The sequence below is a fragment of the Rhinopithecus bieti genome, unplaced genomic scaffold, assembly GCF_001698545.2.
Source record: "Rhinopithecus bieti isolate Rb0 unplaced genomic scaffold, ASM169854v2 scaffold_50384, whole genome shotgun sequence".
In the NCBI taxonomy this organism is placed as follows: domain Eukaryota; kingdom Metazoa; phylum Chordata; class Mammalia; order Primates; family Cercopithecidae; genus Rhinopithecus; species Rhinopithecus bieti.
In genome coordinates, this window is record NW_016820218.1 from 1704153 (window position 1) to 1724606 (window position 20454).

Consider the following 20454-nt stretch of genomic DNA (forward strand, 5'->3'; position numbering starts at 1 on the left):
TGCAGGATAACAAACAGGTTTTCTGTCAGGCCTGATGGTGAACCAGCAGCGACTGCAGGCTGACAGTCTCTCACATAAGCATGTCCTAGTAGGGCTTGTTACATTTCACTTCCAGCCCCAAACCAGGAAGTGCTGTTTAAGATGAGCCCAAGACAAAAGCAATCTAGCTTCAGAAACAAAACTCGCCAGACTCTAGAAAGAGTATAAGAGTTTAATAAGGGTTTAAATTTGGGACTGTTCTCCGGTTGGCATTGGAACCTATGGTCTCCTCCCCATAAAAGTTTATTTAAATTCGAAACTGCCAAAAAACAAAGTAAAATCATATACGACATATACAGGCGCGTGCACGCACTTAGACACACACACACACACGCACACACACAGACCAATTTGTTTTTATGATCCGCTTCCTTATCTAGACTGTCCAGGCTTGGGCCAGATTCGAGTTGGTAAACTCTCATAGCTAAAGCAGAGAAGAATGTAGAAAGAGTATCTACTTCTCCGGATTATTGGGAGGAGGGTCGAAGCGTAGACTGGCCACGCCCGGGTAACTGCTAGATAGATCTGGGCATCGAAGGAGGAACGATGTAACCTCCAACCCCTTCTTTCTGACCAACCGGAACCCAAGCAGTGCTGGGACCGGGGAGGGTCACCGGGTGAGGACCCGGGCGGTGGGTGTTAAGTTACAGGGCAGGAGCCTGGGTCCCTCCACGGGCAGGAAGGGGAGGGCCCATCGGGGCTGGGGGAACCCCGGCGCAGACCTGGGGTGGGGTCGGAAAAGCTGCCTCACCGCGCGCTCCCGGGCCCTCCGCTTCCTCCCTCCCCTCCCTGGCAGCGACTCCCCGCCACGGCCTCCCGCCACTCTCCTCGGCGCTTCCCGGAAGGCGCCGCCCGCACGGCTCGCCGATGGTCCCAGCCCGGCAGAGCCGCCCCTCCGCGTCCCCCCGGCGCGCAGCCGCCGCCCGCCGCCACCCAGGAGGTGAGTGGCGCTCCTGTCGGAGCCGCGGGGCTGGGCGACGGGGGACCGGGTCCCGGAGCTGTGGCCGCCCTCCCTGGGCGTTGCCAGCCTGGCCGGTCTGCCGCCCCCGGCGCCCCTGCGGGGCAGGGAGAAGGCTCGGGGCTCGGCCGCTGCCCGGCAGGTGGCTGGAGGTGTCTGCGGTTCCCCGGCTGGGTCCAGTGCGCTAGGCGTGGCGTTGGCCGGGTAGAGTGGAGTGGGGGCGCGCGGAGAAAAGTTGGCTGGTGAGACGTGGGTGAATGAGGATGAGGGTGAACGGGGAATGGGATTCACTCAGGACCCCCAGTGAGTGCAGTGGTTTCACTGGACAGCGGGATCTAGTTTTCCGCGGTAAGGCCGGGCCGCAGGGCGTGGCTGCCTGGAGACGCAGAGCCTCTTCCCTAACCAGCCTGGAGCCAAATCGGGCGGGCGGGGAGGGGCGGGGTCTGCGCCGGGCTCCACCCCCAGGGTTCTGCCCACCTGGCAGCCGCGGGATGTGCCGAGTTCCGTGCCAGCCAGGTCCCGGCCAGGCAGAGTGCGAGCCCGGCGCCCCCAACACAGCATCCCACGCCCTCTCTGGGTCCCCTGCCGTGCGGATCGGAGTTAGCCGGTTGTTGCTATGGCATTCGCCAGCTGGTGGTACAAGACGGTAAATAGGAGCGGTTGTGCCTGGGCAAGACTGGGAAGGGAGTGTGTTGGAAGGGAATATGTTTGCTTTGCCCTTCTGGGCGTGCGAATGAAGCGTTGTCCGGAGTTTGGCGTGGAAGGGGTGCGGCCCGGGTGCGAAACGGGTGCGACCTCCTCGCAGACCTTCAGGTTAGGCTCCGGGAGAGGCTGGGGACTCACCCTCTTGTGGTATGTGTGAGCGCGCTCTAGCGTGAGCAGCGCATGCACCTTTCTCGCCCCTGTGCCAAGCACTATGCTCTGCTGGCGCTCACAAGTGGGATGGAACTGGAATTGTTGCTGGAGGAATTCTGTCTAGAAGGTGGATTCCTGAATGAATTCGGACGCAGCCCGCAAGAGCTTAGATCCAGGGTTCGTTTTTAATCCCTAAGCAAAGGACAGGCAGATGCAATGTGAGGCAGGGAGAAAATCCCAAATACCAAGGGTTAGAAGCAACTGAGATCTGAGACCAAGACCCTTGGAGAGGGCGGTGGAGGGGTTGGGGAGAGAAAGCGAGAAAGAGAGAGGGAGGGAGGGAGAGAGCGCGCGCACAAAAGCTAACTGCTCTGCACTGTATTACTTTGGATGAGGGACAAGAATGTTCCATTTGTTTGGTGCATTGAATGTCTGTCTTACCAATTAGGTGTGATATCCAGTCTAGCTGGCACTTCTAGTGTTTTGGAACCAGGAAGCATGATTTAACATTAGACTGTATTCCAAAAAAAAAAAAAAAAAAAAAAACAAGACCACACACACAAAGTTTTGTTGACAGTGAGAGCCAAAATGTTTATGTCTCATTGATTTATGGTGAGAATTAAAAAATTAGTTAGGTATGTCTCTTTCTTAGCATGTGATATTGGAAAAAGCAAAGATGTTGGAAACAGACACACTTTAGAGCTAGAAACCCTGTATAAGAATCAAGAAAGAAACTGTTACTTATCAGACAATGGACATTTATTGATCATCTACTATGTGCCAGGCAGAATTATATCCCACAAGTAGTGGGTTTTTTTTAGATTATTTTTTACTCTCCCTTTCTATATATATAGTATGTATGTATGTATAGTGTGTGTATGTGTGTATATTTATAGGATATATATATATATATGCACACACACACATATACTGTACAGGGTCTCTCTCACTATGTTTCCCAGGCTGGTCTAAAACTCCTGGTCTCAAGCGATCCTCCCATCTCAGCATCCCAAAATGTTGGGATTACAGACATGAGCCACTGCACCAGGCCTACAAGTTCTTTTTAAAGCCTCCATGTACACTGTGGAGAACAAAGAGTTTTTCTTAAATGGAAATAAGTCAACCTTTTCCATCTGCTTTCACATCTGTAAAATAGAAATCATATGCACTACATAAGTATTGGTGAGGACTAATTAGATTCAAAAATCAAGATACAATATACATATACTTTTAAGAATTGGGAATTCCAATTTCCCTTGAGATATTTCTTCTTGAGTGTTTTCCAGTACATTTCCTGGACTTGTAGCATTTTATTGATGTGGTAAGAGCAAACGTTTGCTTTGAGTCATTATTGGCCTAAGGTTCTTATCAAAATGCACCATGTACATTATCTGCAAATATGGATAGGGATAGTTCAGAGTTGACATCAGACTTCTCCTTCCAGACTCATGATTCTCTAAAGGAAACTCTGCTGGATTACTTGGATGAAAGTAGTTTAAATCTATGTTTTTAACCCTGTTTTGTTTAGTCATGGTCTGATGTTTCTGCTAAAACTTCTCTTAGAATTCAATTTTGGTACTATCATGAAAACCTTTTGCTGGTCCTTCTAGAACCAGCTACATGCCTGTGATCAAGCTGTAACTTTTCCCAAACCAATGCTATTCAATAGAAATATAATTTGAGCCACATCTGCAATTTTAGATTTCCAAGGAGCCACTTTAACAACAACAACATCACAACAAAAAGCAGGTGAAATTTGTGCTAATTGATATATTTTACTTAACCTACTATATCCCACAGATTATTATTTCATCATGTAATCAGTGTATAAGCCATTGAGATATGTTACATTCTTTTTTATGTTACACACTATACACTAATAGCATATCTCAATTCACACTTGCCACATTTCAAGAGTGTTCAGTAGCCACAAGTGGCCAGGGGCTATAGTAATGGACAGTATAGCACTAGAACATGGACTCCTAAGCTTTCTTTTTTTCCTTTGGTGATAGGTGTGTGGTCACAGACAATTTTGAGAATCAAATGGGATTTATGAACTGCTTTCCTTTGCAACAAAATACATACAAACGTACACAAAATGCAGTTTCCAGTATAGCTTCAGGGAGTTCAGAGATTTCCAAAAGACCACCCATAAATCCCCCAACGGTCCATGGAGCCAGTTTATAACATATATTTATATATACACACACATATATGCATACACACATACACACAAACATATGCAATCCAATGTACATATATGTGCATACTTATATATAATACACACATGCATGTATAATACATATACAGATAACTAGATTTACGTGTGTATATATCTACAGATATAACTACAGATGTCTGTATATACACATGCATGTATAATACATATATAGACACAGATTTATATGTGTATATATCTACAGATATAAACACAGATGTCTGTATATACACAGACATCTCAGAATACTTCAGATAAATCCTATAATTAAAATATCTTTGTGGAATCCTTAAATACTGAAAAGATTGTAAATGATCTAACTTTCAATATTTTGGCAGAATAAAATGAAATAATTAAAAGAATGTCTAAGATGCATTTGTTTAACAGCATGCCACCTATAAAACTAGTCAGTGAAACATTACAATGTATATTTCCACACTGAATACCATCAATCCTATTTACTTTATCTTCTGAAGAATTATGTGGTTGTAGTAAACATACACACACACCCACACACACACAACTTTGAAAAGCTAAATTTGAAGAACATCTTATGAGCCATGTAACGATCAAGCATGGACGAAGGTTAATTTGGCCCACACCAGTAATCACATTCCTGAATCATAAGTTGATTCTATTAGGCTATGTTAATTAAAGGTGTTTCTTAGCCTAATTAGATCCATAGACCTAGTGACAGCATGATCAAGGAGCCCAGTCATTTGGGAGGCCCCATCATTGCAACCAGCCTGGGAAGAGTGTTGCAAGCCTCCCATGGCAGGACAGATCACTTGCTCACAGTGAATTTTAGAACTAAGGAAGGCAAACAACAGGGCCTGCAAAAAGGGCACAGACTTTAGGGTAATGGAAACAGAGAGGTCAAATACAGCCTTTCTCTTTCAGCTGACAGTCTTTGAATTAGTTTGCTCCCCATTTTGTATACGCCTTTAAAACTAAGAGTAGCATCTGATAATATTTTTCTTTAAAATCAGTTTTGGCACTTCCCAGAAAGTTAATTATATTCTACAAGTGCTTTTTAAAGAATGCTATAGCCTTCTGGGGGTGGGAACAGTCGCTGGTTATGTGAGATTCCATGTGGATAGGTGGGTAATTAGTTCTGACCAGATTGTCTCAGCAGATACAAGACTACTCTAAGTAGTCCATCATTTTTCCCCCTTGAGGTATTTTAAAGATGAAAATCATATTAACAGATACTAAAGTTCTGTTCTTTAAGTTGTCTCATTTTCCTTTCGTGAAAACATACCCAGAAAGCTTTACAGCCACCATAAAGGGGGAAAAAGTATATCAGATGTCTTCCAGTTAAGAAAAAGGCAAGAACAGCTCCATCCAATAAACACTGTTTATGTAAGTTATCTCCTCAAATGGACAAGTCAGTTAACTCAAGAAGAAAAAGGTATAAAGTTATAGTTTCCAAAAATGTATGGAATTTGTTTTTATTGTAAAAAACTCATAGAACATAAGAATAAATTTGGTAAAGCTCAAGATGTTCACAGTTGTTTATTGTCCACCTGCTGTGTGTCAGTTTTGTGCAGAGTGCAGTGGACACACAAAAAAAATCGTGCAGTGGTATGTGCCTGGCCTCCTCTTGCATGTCTCATAGATAAAACTACAAGTTCATTCTCATGACTGACTGCTGTGGCAACAAAGTAACTATTTAAGTTCTCGCGATACTCCCTTTGACTTAGGGAAAACTCATCAAGCCTTACTTCAGGTGAATCCCAGGAGCTAATCTATGACAGGTAGTAGATGCCACCTCTGAAAACTGGACACATAGGGCCTGTACCTTTATGGTGGCATCTTGTCACGTCCGCTAAAATCTTAAAATGTTAGAAAAAAACGAACACTTGGGGTTCAATGAAACATAGGGATTTCAGAATTATAGCTATGCAGTTAATCCTTGATACATATTAAGCATTAGTACACAAAATAAGAGAAGAGTATAATGAGGCCGGGCATGGTGGCTCACGCCTGTAATCCCAGCACTTTGGGAGGCTGAGGCGGGTGGATCACAAGGTCAGGAGTTCAAGACCAGCCTGACCAAGATGATGAAACCCCCATCTCTACTAAAAATATAAAAAATTAGCCGGGTGTGGTGGCAGGCACCTGTAATCCCAGCGACTCGGGAGGCTGAGGCAGAAAAATGGCGTGAACCTGGGAGGCGGAGTTTTCCGTGAGCCCAGATCGTGCCACTGCACTCCAGCCTGGGTGACAGCAAGACTTCATCTCAATAAATAAATAAATAAATAAATAAATAAATAAATAAATAAATACAAGAGTATAATGNGCAGTTTCCAGTATAGCTTCAGGGAGTTCAGAGATTTCCAAAAGACCACCCATAAATCCCCCAACGGTCCATGGAGCCAGTTTATAACATATATTTATATATACACACACATATATGCATACACACATACACACAAACATATGCAATCCAATGTACATATATGTGCATACTTATATATAATACACACATGCATGTATAATACATATACAGATAACTAGATTTACGTGTGTATATATCTACAGATATAACTACAGATGTCTGTATATACACATGCATGTATAATACATATATAGACACAGATTTATATGTGTATATATCTACAGATATAAACACAGATGTCTGTATATACACAGACATCTCAGAATACTTCAGATAAATCCTATAATTAAAATATCTTTGTGGAATCCTTAAATACTGAAAAGATTGTAAATGATCTAACTTTCAATATTTTGGCAGAATAAAATGAAATAATTAAAAGAATGTCTAAGATGCATTTGTTTAACAGCATGCCACCTATAAAACTAGTCAGTGAAACATTACAATGTATATTTCCACACTGAATACCATCAATCCTATTTACTTTATCTTCTGAAGAATTATGTGGTTGTAGTAAACATACACACACACCCACACACACACAACTTTGAAAAGCTAAATTTGAAGAACATCTTATGAGCCATGTAACGATCAAGCATGGACGAAGGTTAATTTGGCCCACACCAGTAATCACATTCCTGAATCATAAGTTGATTCTATTAGGCTATGTTAATTAAAGGTGTTTCTTAGCCTAATTAGATCCATAGACCTAGTGACAGCATGATCAAGGAGCCCAGTCATTTGGGAGGCCCCATCATTGCAACCAGCCTGGGAAGAGTGTTGCAAGCCTCCCATGGCAGGACAGATCACTTGCTCACAGTGAATTTTAGAACTAAGGAAGGCAAACAACAGGGCCTGCAAAAGGGCACAGACTTTAGGGTAATGGAAACAGAGAGGTCAAATACAGCCTTTCTCTTTCAGCTGACAGTCTTTGAATTAGTTTGCTCCCCATTTTGTATACGCCTTTAAAACTAAGAGTAGCATCTGATAATATTTTCTTTAAAATCAGTTTTGGCACTTCCCAGAAAGTTAATTATATTCTACAAGTGCTTTTAAAGAATGCTATAGCCTTCTGGGGTGGGAACAGTCGCTGGTTATGTGAGATTCCATGTGGATAGGTGGGTAATTAGTTCTGACCAGATTGTCTCAGCAGATACAAGACTACTCTAAGTAGTCCATCATTTTCCCCTTGAGGTATTTTAAAGATGAAAATCATATTAACAGATACTAAAGTTCTGTTCTTTAAGTTGTCTCATTTTCCTTTCGTGAAAACATACCCAGAAAGCTTTACAGCCACCATAAAGGGGAAAAGTATATCAGATGTCTTCCAGTTAAGAAAAGGCAAGAACAGCTCCATCCAATAAACACTGTTTATGTAAGTTATCTCCTCAAATGGACAAGTCAGTTAACTCAAGAAGAAAAGGTATAAAGTTATAGTTTCCAAAATGTATGGAATTTGTTTTATTGTAAAAAACTCATAGAACATAAGAATAAATTTGGTAAAGCTCAAGATGTTCACAGTTGTTTATTGTCCACCTGCTGTGTGTCAGTTTTGTGCAGAGTGCAGTGGACACACAAAAAAAATCGTGCAGTGGTATGTGCCTGGCCTCCTCTTGCATGTCTCATAGATAAAACTACAAGTTCATTCTCATGACTGACTGCTGTGGCAACAAAGTAACTATTTAAGTTCTCGCGATACTCCCTTTGACTTAGGGAAAACTCATCAAGCCTTACTTCAGGTGAATCCCAGGAGCTAATCTATGACAGGTAGTAGATGCCACCTCTGAAAACTGGACACATAGGGCCTGTACCTTTATGGTGGCATCTTGTCACGTCCGCTAAAATCTTAAAATGTTAGAAAAAAACGAACACTTGGGGTTCAATGAAACATAGGGATTTCAGAATTATAGCTATGCAGTTAATCCTTGATACATATTAAGCATTAGTACACAAAATAAGAGAAGAGTATAATGAGGCCGGGCATGGTGGCTCACGCCTGTAATCCCAGCACTTTGGGAGGCTGAGGCGGGTGGATCACAAGGTCAGGAGTTCAAGACCAGCCTGACCAAGATGATGAAACCCCATCTCTACTAAAATATAAAAAATTAGCCGGGTGTGGTGGCAGGCACCTGTAATCCCAGCGACTCGGGAGGCTGAGGCAGAAAATGGCGTGAACCTGGGAGGCGGAGTTTTCCGTGAGCCCAGATCGTGCCACTGCACTCCAGCCTGGGTGACAGCAAGACTTCATCTCAATAAATAAATAAATAAATAAATAAATAAATAAATAAATAAATACAAGAGTATAATGACCTCTTCGTATACCAATCATTGGTGTCAATAATTGTCAACATTATGCCAGTCTTGTTTTATCTGTTAACTATCACAGCTGCCAGCACAAACACACACACACACACACACCCTTTCAACATATTTTAAAGTATGGGAATTGCAAACACAAGTTTCATCCTTGTAACCAAATTGCTGTAGTTTGTTGGGAAAGTGAATTCTTTAACCCCCATGTAGTTTATCTCCTTGAGTGTAATGTGAAGATGTGAGAATAATATATAATACACAGTCATGAGATAGACAAAGTACTAAACAAAAGCTTTATCAGATGAACCTGATAAGTATCCTTTGTACTTTAGGGAAACTAAAATACTAAATTCTTCTGTTCTAATGTTTACAGCCTTAGGAAATGAAACCCTCAAACCTTTACTCACTGGCTTCTAATTCACCACAGTCAGATTGCTGCCAGGGAAAAAGAAGGAAATGGAATAATTTTAATTGTATTCTTAAAATTAACAAGGCAATGAGCAGGCTCCTCACTAATGTCAACTCTTTTCATAAATTTGCCAGCCCCTGGGGTAGATACCATTAGCCCTATTTTACAAGAAGAAACTGAAAAATTAAATTGTCTGCCCAAGGTCACGGTCACATAGCCTTACAAATCGGTGCTCTTTCTGCCCTATTAGAGTCTATTGCAGTCAACTAACAGAGGGCAATGACTCTGAGTATTTAAAACAAAGGGAATGTAACATAGGGGAATTGCTTATCCAGGCAACAAAAAAGGCTGGGAAGCCATCAAGGGAGGGTGAGGCAACCCAGAGATTAGAAACTGCAGGAAGCTGCTACCATCCCTAGTCTAGAGGGACACAGGGAGGACAAGGGTCACCTTGTGGAAGCTGGAACCACAGCCGACCCATCCTGCAGGAGGTGCTACTGGAGGAGGGGGTGGAGAAAAGGGAATACCACCCACCCACCACCTCTAGTCTCCTGGCAGTGCCTGCTCTTGGCTAAACCCAACTTGAGGCCATCCATCAGGAGAATTGCAGCCAGCAAAGTTCCACTGCAATTTGAACACAGCAGAAATAGAACAAGGAATCCACCTGAAGGGGGACATTCCTAGGATCTGCACACAGGGAGACTGTTCTGAAGCAAAACCAGCTTTACAGAAGCTTTGGTCCTTCTGCTTGTTTGCTGAATAATTTTGCTTTAGCAAGTAGAGTACATAAACAAATATATCATAAGGTATTTTTGTGGGAAATACCAATTTGCACATTGTCTCTTAATTTTTCAAACTACCTTCATGGCCTCTTTCTCTTTTGTCTAGTTTACTGATCTGAAAAGAGCAAAAGTACTTCTCAAGGAATGTTTATGGGCTTGTGGAAACATGGTCTTTCAATCAAGAATTATTTGTTATGGTCCTACCACACATCTAGGAACAAAAGGATGTAATTTACCCTGTGATTAGGAAGGCAAGATGTATGGGTTTATAAAGTAATCAGTAAGCAATAGAGTGTACATTAGAGTGCTACTTTGTTTGCTTTACTGAGAAAAGAGAGATTAATATGCAAATGTGAAAACATGATGCTCCATTAGTAGGGCAAAGCTCAGAATTAGACAGGAAATACTGGTGTGAACATAGGGCACTGTGTGACTTCACTGAGCAATCCGAGTTTACCCAGGAGGAGCCCAGAGCCGCCCCAGTCTGCCTGACCCTGGGAACCTCCCCATGGGTGCCGACTCAGTGGGATGGTGTGAGGAGCAGAAACTTCCACTTCCTATCATGGTGCCCACAAATCTTCCCCTAAGACCAGTGGTTCTCAATCCTGGTTGTATATTGGAATCAGCTAGGAAACTTTAGAAAAATGTACCCATGGCCAGGCCCCATTCTATTCGAACTAAATCTAAATCCCTATGCCCTGACACAAATGTTTCTAAAAGCTTCCCAGGTGCTTGTGACAGGCACTGAAGGATGGGACCTACTGCGAACCTGAAGGCTTTGTGATCCTGGGGAGCCCCTGGTACAAGCCTTTCTCGGTGTGTATGATGGTAGACAGCTGAGTTCCATGAGCTTGGAGAGTCCAGAGGCACCAAGATAACCTTTTATTGCTCCATCAGTTTTCCACAGCTGTCCCTGGACATGCAAATACTATCACAATGAAATTCTCACCAAATTGAAGAAGGAAAATTTTTAAGTCACCCACCAAGGCATATGATACAATATATTTTAGTATATTCACAGGGTGGTCACAACCATCAGCACAATTTTACTTTAGAATGTTTTCCTTTCCTCCTAAAAGAAGCCTCATACTTAAAATAAAAAACTAATAATAAAGCAAAGGCATTTCAGAAGCACACTAGCATTTCATAGTCTTTTCACAGCTGGACTTAACGCTGGCAAGGGCTGCTTTTCTGTCTTCTTGCTTCTTTTATATGTGAAGAAGTTTCTTTGATTTTTTTTTTTTTTTTCTTTTTTTGTGATGGAGTTTCACTCTTGTTACCCAGGCTGGAGCGCAATGGTGCAATCTCAGCTCACTGCAACCTCCACCTCCTGGGTTCAAGTAATTCTCCTGCCTCAGTCTCTCGAGTAGCTGGGACTACAGGTGCGCACCACCATGGCCAGCTAATTTAATTTTTGTTTTTTTAGTAGAGATGGGATTTCACCATATTGGCCAGGCTGGTCTCGGACTCCTGATTTCCTGATCTGCCCACCTCGGCCTTCCAAAGTGTTGGGATTACAGGCGTAACTCACTGTGCCTGGCCTAGTTTCTTTGATTTTTATCTTATTTTGTGTGACATGTTCCCTTGGCTGTCTATGTCTCTGTGTGTATCTGGGTAATAACAGGGCAGGTGCCCAAATGCAGCAGAGTTGAACCTCGCCCTGGCAGAAGCCCTTAGCTGGGTGAGAGCTCAGGCTCTGAGCCTTATTGCAGTTAGCTCTTACTGACTTTTTTCAGATTTATGGGTTTGTTATGGCAGATTTTAAACATACAGAGGCTGTCACCTAGAATGAGGACAAAGGACAGTTGTACTTACCAACTATGTGATAAAAATGGGGATGAAAACAGTTTGGAAAATTATTCCTTCTTGAGTTAAGACAGCAAAGCCCTTGATCTGATTTTTTTCCCTGGCTCTGAGCTTCTGGAGCACATACCCCCTTCATCTTAGCCCCCATCTAGTCTCCTGTCTTCTATGGCCTTGTCCTTCAAATGAAATTCTTTTCTATGGCATCCTGTCCTGCTCTTCCTGTCTTTGGCCTCCTCTCTAGCTGCCAATACAGGACAGAATTCATAAGTATTGTGTGTTCTATTCATTTATAAAACAAATTTTAGAGTAGGAAGGTTTTGTGTTTTGTTATTTTTCGTGCCTTTTGTTTTATTCTCATTTCAGATCACTGGCATGCTCTAAAGACTTTTTTGATGAAAATCCTAAGATCCCAGTTAGCTTTCAACTAGATCCAAAGTAGCCTAGTCTCTGGCCCACGTAATCCTGAGTGGTATCACCATGGAGAACATTGCTGTTCGGATCTTCAGTTTCTTTATTCATGAACCAAGGTGACAGTGGGTGCTCCCTAGAGCTGCTGTGGGGAGCAAAGAAGACCACATAGGAGATGCCTGGCACTGGGCCTAGCACAGAGTAGATGCTTAGGAGGTGTTAGTTTCTATTCTCTAATTAGTTTTGTGGTTCAGTTCTCTTTCCCTAGCTGTCACTCCTTCCCTGTTCCCTGCTCATCTCACTCTCCTCAACCCAGCAGTTACACGTAGTAGTGGTCAGCAGAGTTTTCTCTCTTCGCTCTTTAGACTCCTGCAGATTCCTGAGCCGGATCAAATTTGACATATGTCATTCCCAAGTATTTCATTCCGTCTTCTCAGTTATGTGAAAAGTGCTCAATTATTTCATGAATCTCTCTCAGAGAAAAGATACAATTGACTTTACATCATTAACAGACTGCTGAATATTGAATAATATTCAAGAAATGATCAGGGCAATGGTTAATTGATAAACTTGTTATTTACTGGAAATTCTTGTTAATTGTCTTAGGGTGATAATAGTATTGGGTATATACCAATACCATTTGGGAAAATGTTCTCAAATTTAAGGAGATGCATGGTGAAAATTTAGGGTTAAAAGTTCAGGATGTCTGTAATTTACTTTCCAATACAGGTATATAAAGACATGTAGTGCCCTCTTGTTCTCTCTCTCTCTCTCTCTCTCTCTCTCTCTCTGTGTCTCTATGTATGCCTGTGTGTGTATGCAAACGGCAAAATTTGGCAACAATGTTAATCGTTGTTGAAATCTGAGTGGGGGGAATATGTGCATTCATTGTATTATTCTTTCAACTTTTCTGTCTGTTGGAAATTTTTCATGAGGAAAAGCTGGGCTTAAAATAGGAACTGGGCCGGGAGCAGTGGCTGACACCTGTAATCCCAACACTTTGGGAGGCCGAGGCAGGTGAATCACCTGACGTCAGGAGTTCAAGACCAGCCTGACCAACAGAGATGGGCAAAACCCTATCTCTACTAAAAATATAAAAATTAGCCGGATATGGTGGTACATGCCTGTAATCCCAGCTACTTGGGAGGTTGAGACACGAGAATAGCTCGAGCTCAGAAGGTGGATGTTGCAGTAAGCCGAGATCGCACCACTGCTCTCCAGCCTGGGTGACAGAGTGAGACTCAGTCTCAAAAAAGAAAAGAGAAAAAAAAAAAGAACTAGAAAATATAATTCATGAAGTTCTAAAAAAGTTGGCCTTTTATTATAAGTGATTTTTATTTATGTCATTATACTTTTGTGTATTTTAAAATAGCTTTCTATTGTGAGCAACTTTTTCTTTTGAAGTCGGAAAATAACAATGCTTATAGTACATAATTTTAAAGTTGTTACTTTAAGTTGCTATTTTAAGGGAGAAAAGGCTGTACATGCATTTACTGTGGGGTAATAAATTATGATACATATTTGCCACATGAGCAGAAAGCAGAGTGAGACCCTGTGGAGAGCATGGAACCTTGTACCAGACAAGAGCAAGTCACCTTATAAAGCTTTTTCATTTGTAAAATGGAATAATTGCACCTCTTGACAAGTAAATGAGGCACTCAAAATAGTAAACACCCAATAAAACAGTGGCTATTATTGTTATTACTTATATTATGTAATCTGAAAAAATATGAATTACAGATTATGAATGTGATATCATGGTTCTAAAATTGCCAGTTCTGGAGGGAGACAGATTTAGTAATCTCTGTCTTTGTAGAACGAGTTTTCTAGAGATGTTTAAAGAAAACTTTTAGGCAAATTTAACAGAGCTTATCTGAGCAAAGGATGATTTATGAATTGGGCAGTACTGAAAATGAAAAGTGGTTCAGAGAGCTCAGTACACTCCAGCAGCATGAGCAGCAAGCTTTCATAGCTGCATGTGGAAGCAAAGCGAAGAAATTACTTGATTGGCTACAACTAGGCATTTGCCTTATTTAGCTATGGTCTGATGAGAGGTTTGTAGTTATATAACCAGTCAGCTGGTTGGCTGGTTATGATTGGCTGAGGCTCATTTTTTTGTTTTGTTTTGTTTTAAGCCATTTACAAGAAATGCCTTCAAGTTAAGTTTCAGTGTCCTTAGTAAGGTATCTGAGGACAGAGACTACCTCAGGCTAATGGCCCCCTTATTTACTTTAACAGAGATAAGTAATATTTCCCCTTCAAGTCTGGCTTTTACAAATTTTTTGCTCACCAATTATTCTAATATTTATCAATTGCCATATAGCCATGATATCTAAGTGGGCTTTAAAATGGTTCATTTTAAAAAGATTCATTTAATTATTCGAGACTGATTGCCCTCAGCTCTGTATAAACAAACCCTTGACTAGGATGTATAGGAAAAAGAAGCCCTGTAGAGGGTTCACCAAGCTATTGCACCCTGGCTGCTTTTCAGTGGGATTCCAATCACTGATCTATGAGAGTGTTTCTTCTGGGTAAGAATTGTACATTCATGAATGTGCCTTATGGCTAGTTGTTCATACAAAACACTATTAAGAAAGGAGTTCAGCCACAGGTTCTGGTATTCCTTGGCAATTTTTAGTAGCATATCTGTTGATATGATTACAGAAAACATTATCTAATTCCATTTAGCATGCTCTAATGGCAAACAACAGATTTTAGTCAGAAAGGCTGTTTTGTGATCTTTTCCCATTTACCAGTAATGTTTCCTTGTAAACACCATCAAATCACTATTATTCTTAGTTTTCTCATTTATGAAACAACATGAGCTTCTTTTTTTGTATCAAATAGGACTATATGGAAGTGCCTTGTATATAATAATATAAATTATTATTATTATCATTCTTCTTAATTCAAGTAATTTCACTGACCTACATATCCAGGTTATTATTCTGCTTTAGGGAACATAATAGCATTTTATATGTTGATCCAATTGAGGGTGATTAGGATTGAATTCAATGGTCAGCTTTTGTTTTTTCATATTTTGCTCCCTTTTCTCACTTTCTTGAACATCTCACAATGTGACAGAAATGAAATAATTCTTTGTACCCCCTATTCAGGAACATATAACTATTTTTTCATTTCTCAGACAATTTCAGTGAAGTTTGGCTTATTTTACCTTATTGCCAAAACAAATGAATATGTAAGCTACTTGAAGCTTTTATGCCCCACGTAAAAATATTTGCATTAGGGAGAGTTTGATCAATAGGTATAAAGATAGTTAGTTACGAGGAATAAGATCTGTTGTTCTATTGTACAGTAGGTGACTATAGTTAACAGCAATATATTATATGCTTCAAAATAACTAGGATTTTGAATGACCTTACCACAAAGAAATGATGACTGTTTGAGGCGATAGATTTAGTAATTACCCTGATTTGATCATTACCCAATGTACATTCAAAACATCACCTTGTACCCCATAAATATGTACCATTGTTATGTGTTTATTAAAATAAAATAACACTTTTAAAAATTGCATTTATCCTCGGTGTCCTAGTAAGAAAAATAATTCTGTTTATAGACATAACGAAATCTTAAAGCCGTAATACATAGAAGAAGTTGCAGGTATGGTCTTTGTCCTTCAGGTTTTATCTTTCTGCATTGGTGAATATGCGGAAGAACTCTAGGGAATTCCCTTGGAGGACTCTTGAGTCCCTGCTGAACTGAGCTTTAAGTATGGCTTCAGATGAAACATGGTTTTTAGAGATCTCATCTTGATGAATGAGATGTCTACCATGCTAAAAACTTGAGCTTAAAATTCATGAGGCATTTTTTAGGAGATAAGCTGCCGCCTTGGCATCACCATCAGCTCTGCATCTAGTTAATTACAGACTGATCTTCTGGATCCCAAATGAATGTCTGTAGCATCCCTTGATTTTTGAAAGCCACCTACATTGGTGTGAATTACCAGCGTTCTCAGGAGGAAGATTAAAGTGGTCCTTTTTTTTTTTTTAAAAGGGTATGCATTTAGGCTTTGGGGATTAAAGTTACTATCATCTGTGTCATCTTCTTTTATTAAGCATTATTTTTTACTTTTTTATAGCATGTCAGTGAAAAAACCAGGGAATCGCCTTCCAAACCAGGAGAAAAGAAAGAATCAGATGAGGTAATTTCCACAATACTGGGCTTTCATTTTCTCTTGCTTTTAAACTGTGAAATATGCCTTGAAATATTAAATAATGATGTAGCGAAGAGCTTCTACTTTGCTTAATATTGGGAAATTTTGATTTAACCAAGTTTTGATTCAAGAATAGAGAGGGAAATCACTAAAAATCAATTTAAAAAGTTGTTCCTGGAAATAGAGCTTGTATGAATACTTTCCCTTTAGTAATAGAACTATTACTAAAGGTACTATTGCTTAGGGTGTTTTCCCTATAGGAAGTGGTGAATCCAAATTGTTTTGTTGGTGAACATGTCAAGTGTAGAAGGGAAAACACATGCTGCAGTAGAAAGAAAAATCTTTTTTTTTATGACATAAGCCATGCAAGGAGGACAGGGAAAACCAGATTAACCAGTCCTTCAGATTCATAAACAAAAGGAAGAGATAACTATTTAATTTGCGTAGATTCTATGGAAAACTAGTAAAACCAAATCTCCCCACTTTGAGATGGGTTTTCTTTGAGGCTGTATCTTCTTTCACTGAATGACATACCATTCTTTGCACTGTTAAGAATGACCTACTTCTCTATGGAAGAGTCATGTGAAATTTCTGCCCTTCCAAAGGGTACAAGATTTGCCTTCCTTTACCTGCTCTTTATGTGTTAAATCTCAATATAACTGGATAATATATTCATCTTTATCCAGTAGAAATTGAGTCGTTTCTAACTTGTAAACGTCATATAGCCAGGTTCTAAAAGATATATGGAAATTTAGAAAACATCAAGTGATCATTTGATTTTTCTCTATATTATCAACATTAATCAGGTGTTTTTCTGAAATTTAGTTCTTCTTTCTGCTTATTTTCTGCAGTTTCAAAGTAGTCAATATGTAAGGAGGCTGCTATGGCTAGAACCTGCTATGCATTCTGTACTAAAGTTTATACCTCCATTTTCTACCATTGTTTACCAGTACCCATGAAAATGTAATTTAGATTGTTTCTTACCAAACAAGTTTTCAGTGAATTTTTATAGCCATGAAAGGCAAATGATTCTTTAAAAATAGAAAGTAGAAGTAAACATATTAAGATTTCATCCTGTTTCCTGGTTAAATTAATAAAAGATACATTTCCATTTAAACACACACACACACACACACACACACACACACACACACACACACACACAATTTTTTCCTTTTCCCAGCATGTAAATCTACCACCTAGTGTCAGCCGGGCGCGATGGCTCACGCCTGTAATCCCAGCACTTTGGGAGGCCGAGGTGGGCGGATCATGAAGTCAGGAGTTCAAGACCAGTCTGGCCAACATAGTGAAACCCCGTCTTTACTAAAAATACACAAAATTAGCTGGGCATGGTGGTGTGCGCCTGTAATTCCAGCTACTCGGGAGGCTGAGGCAGGAGAATCGCGTGAACCTGGGAGGCAAAGGTTGCAGTGAGTCGAGATCGCGCCACTGCACTCCAGCTGGGTGATAGAACGAGACTCCATCTAAAAAAAAAAAAAAAGGAAAAGAAAAGAAAAGAAAATCTACCTAGTATCATTTAACTCATTTATCAACCCTACCCTTTAAATATATTTCCAGATAGGTTATCTATCAAATTAATATTAAGCAAATATTGAACACTTCCTGATTGAAAACCATAGTGTTCCTTTATTCTCCAGACCAGTAAATAATGTTTTTGGATGTTACTCTCTATTAATGTTAATCAAGGTTATTTGCCTAAAAAGGAAGTTTTCTTTTCCAATATGGTCAAGTGGATACAAAGCCAATACTAATTTGGTCATTCTTGCCAATTATAACTTGGAAACTTAATATTACAGCTTGAATATACAGGATGTACTGGCATTATTGGTATGTAACAAGTGATGACACATAGTTAACTCTTTAATGTCTGGATTATAATGTCTGTCATCTCCGTATTTATAAAAGGTTTAGAAAGGAAAACACTCTTAAGAAGTCCAGTTATAAGAGGTAGACTTTACTTTGATTTAAAACATTGAAAGGCTGAATTTCTACTTTAATGAAGGAACGGGATTTTTCTTCTCCTTATTGGCATAGCAGTGCTGACGTTGTTTTATTATATTTCTGGTAAATTCACATTCATGACTCCTGCCCTTGTGCCAGAGCCTGGACATAATCAGTGTTTCGACTCTGTCCCAACCAGCAGAAGCAAAAAGGGGATAGAGACTTTGCTCTGTCCCCATAGCTTAAATCATGGCTTTAGACAAAATAAATTTAACAGAATTTGTTAGAGCAAAGAATGATTTGTGAATTGGGCAGCGCTCAAAACTAGAAGAGGTTCCTAGAGCTCTTCTCTCTCCTTAAATTCTACCCGTATGTATTTGTTAAGGTGGCCAAGCATGGGGATGGGTATACTTGGTAGTCAGGGTATGTTTCCAAAATGGTCTGCCTCAAAGGGCCTCATTCTTTATGTTATGCGCAAATAAGTCGTTGATGAGATATTGTGTCCTGGAGACAGTTTGCGGAAACTGTCCCACTTTAGGCATTATGTTAGCCTTGATGTTCACGACTATAAAACCATGAACAATCTGAATTTGTTATCTGTCCTGCCTACCATCCACAGTTTATTGCCATCCCCTTTTCTTCTCAAAATTACCCAAGAAAGACTTCCTGAAACTGATTATTTCTCCCAAATATTTTCTTACCTACTGCTCTGTTGACGAAAACGTGAGATTAAGAAGCTTAGTTTGGATTTTGGTAATCCATTTTCAAACTGGCATGTACCTGACATGTTAAATAACTTACCGTCCCCAAGCATATGCAAATATACTGGTTAGTCCTCTGAGGACAAATCAGGGCCTTTAAAACAAAATCAGTTTGAAAATTTGCTTTCTATGTTAGGGGTACTTCTTCACAGTTTTTTCTTCTCTTTTTATTATTCTGCTGCATTTCAATTAGAGATGCCAGAAAAGGGCACAGAGGAGGACTTTGGGAGGATATAACCAGAAGAAAAAATTGGTGAGGGTTAGGTGAGAACCACCACTATATTGCCATATGTAAAAATACATGGAAGGCCAGGTGCGGTGGCTCACGCCTGTAATCCCAGCACTTTGGGATGCTGAGGCGGGCGGATCACAAGGTCAGGGGATCGAGACCATCCTTGCTAACATGATGAAACCTTGTCTCTACTAAAAATACCCCCCAAAAAAAAAATTTGCCAGGCATGGTGGCATGCACCCATAGTCCCAGCTACTTGGGAGGCTGAGGCAGGAGAATCACCTGAACCCAGGATGTTGAGGTTACAGTGAGCTGAGATTGTGTCACTGCACTCCAGCCTGGGCGACAGAGCAAGACCCTGTCTCAAACAAGCAAACAAAACAGAACAGACATGGAGATGAATGTAGCCATGTGAATTTCAGAGCTCTTTCTCCCTTGCTATTTGTCAATAGTTATTTTTCTTCGGAATATTACCCCGACACAACCTTTAAGTGATCCTAAGATACCTGCAGCAATTTTATTTTTATTTTTATTTTTTTGAGATGGGGTCTTACTCTGTTGCCCATGCTGGAGTGCAGTAGCGTGATCATGGCTCCCTGCAGCTTCGACCTCCCCAGGCTCAAGTAATTTTCCCACCTCCCAAAGTGCTAGGATTACAGGTGTGAGCCACCACGCCCAGCTACCTACAACAATTTTAATAGAATGTTGAAACTAGTATATCATTTGTCATGCTTCATTTGAAGTACAAATACTTGAGGACAGGGTAAGGTAAGTGTCTGTGAGAATTTATTTATGTTTGCTTGTATATACCAATTGTTATGAAGTTTTCAATTTTTTCTCAGATGGAGATGAATTATAGGGCCAAAAGTTTCATGGACTAACAAACCAAAGATAAAGTAACCAGAGAGGAGGAAAAAGGAAAATGAAAACACTTAACATCAGCAACTTTAAATACAGTAGAACAAATAAGTCTTTCCAAACCTGCAATCAAATCTATTTAAAGGATGTAACTGACACATCTGGCCACACTGGGGGAGTGTGAATCTTTTGGCAACATATTTCAGTAAAGTCCTGGGGAATGGAATTTAAAGTATAAAACGGGCATGATCTCAGAGAGCCAATTTTAAAAGCTTCAA

General features: G+C 40.4%; 1 protein-coding gene across 1 annotated transcript in view; it reads left to right on the forward strand.

Annotated features, from left to right (window-relative positions):
* The first annotated feature begins 699 nt into the window (after positions 1-699).
* Positions 700-20454, forward strand: part of CAST (calpastatin) — a 117001-nt gene continuing 97246 nt past the window's right edge. The window contains 2 exon segments of the mRNA XM_017859661.1: positions 700-979; positions 16289-16351. The gene's annotated coding sequence lies outside the window, so the exon portion shown is untranslated.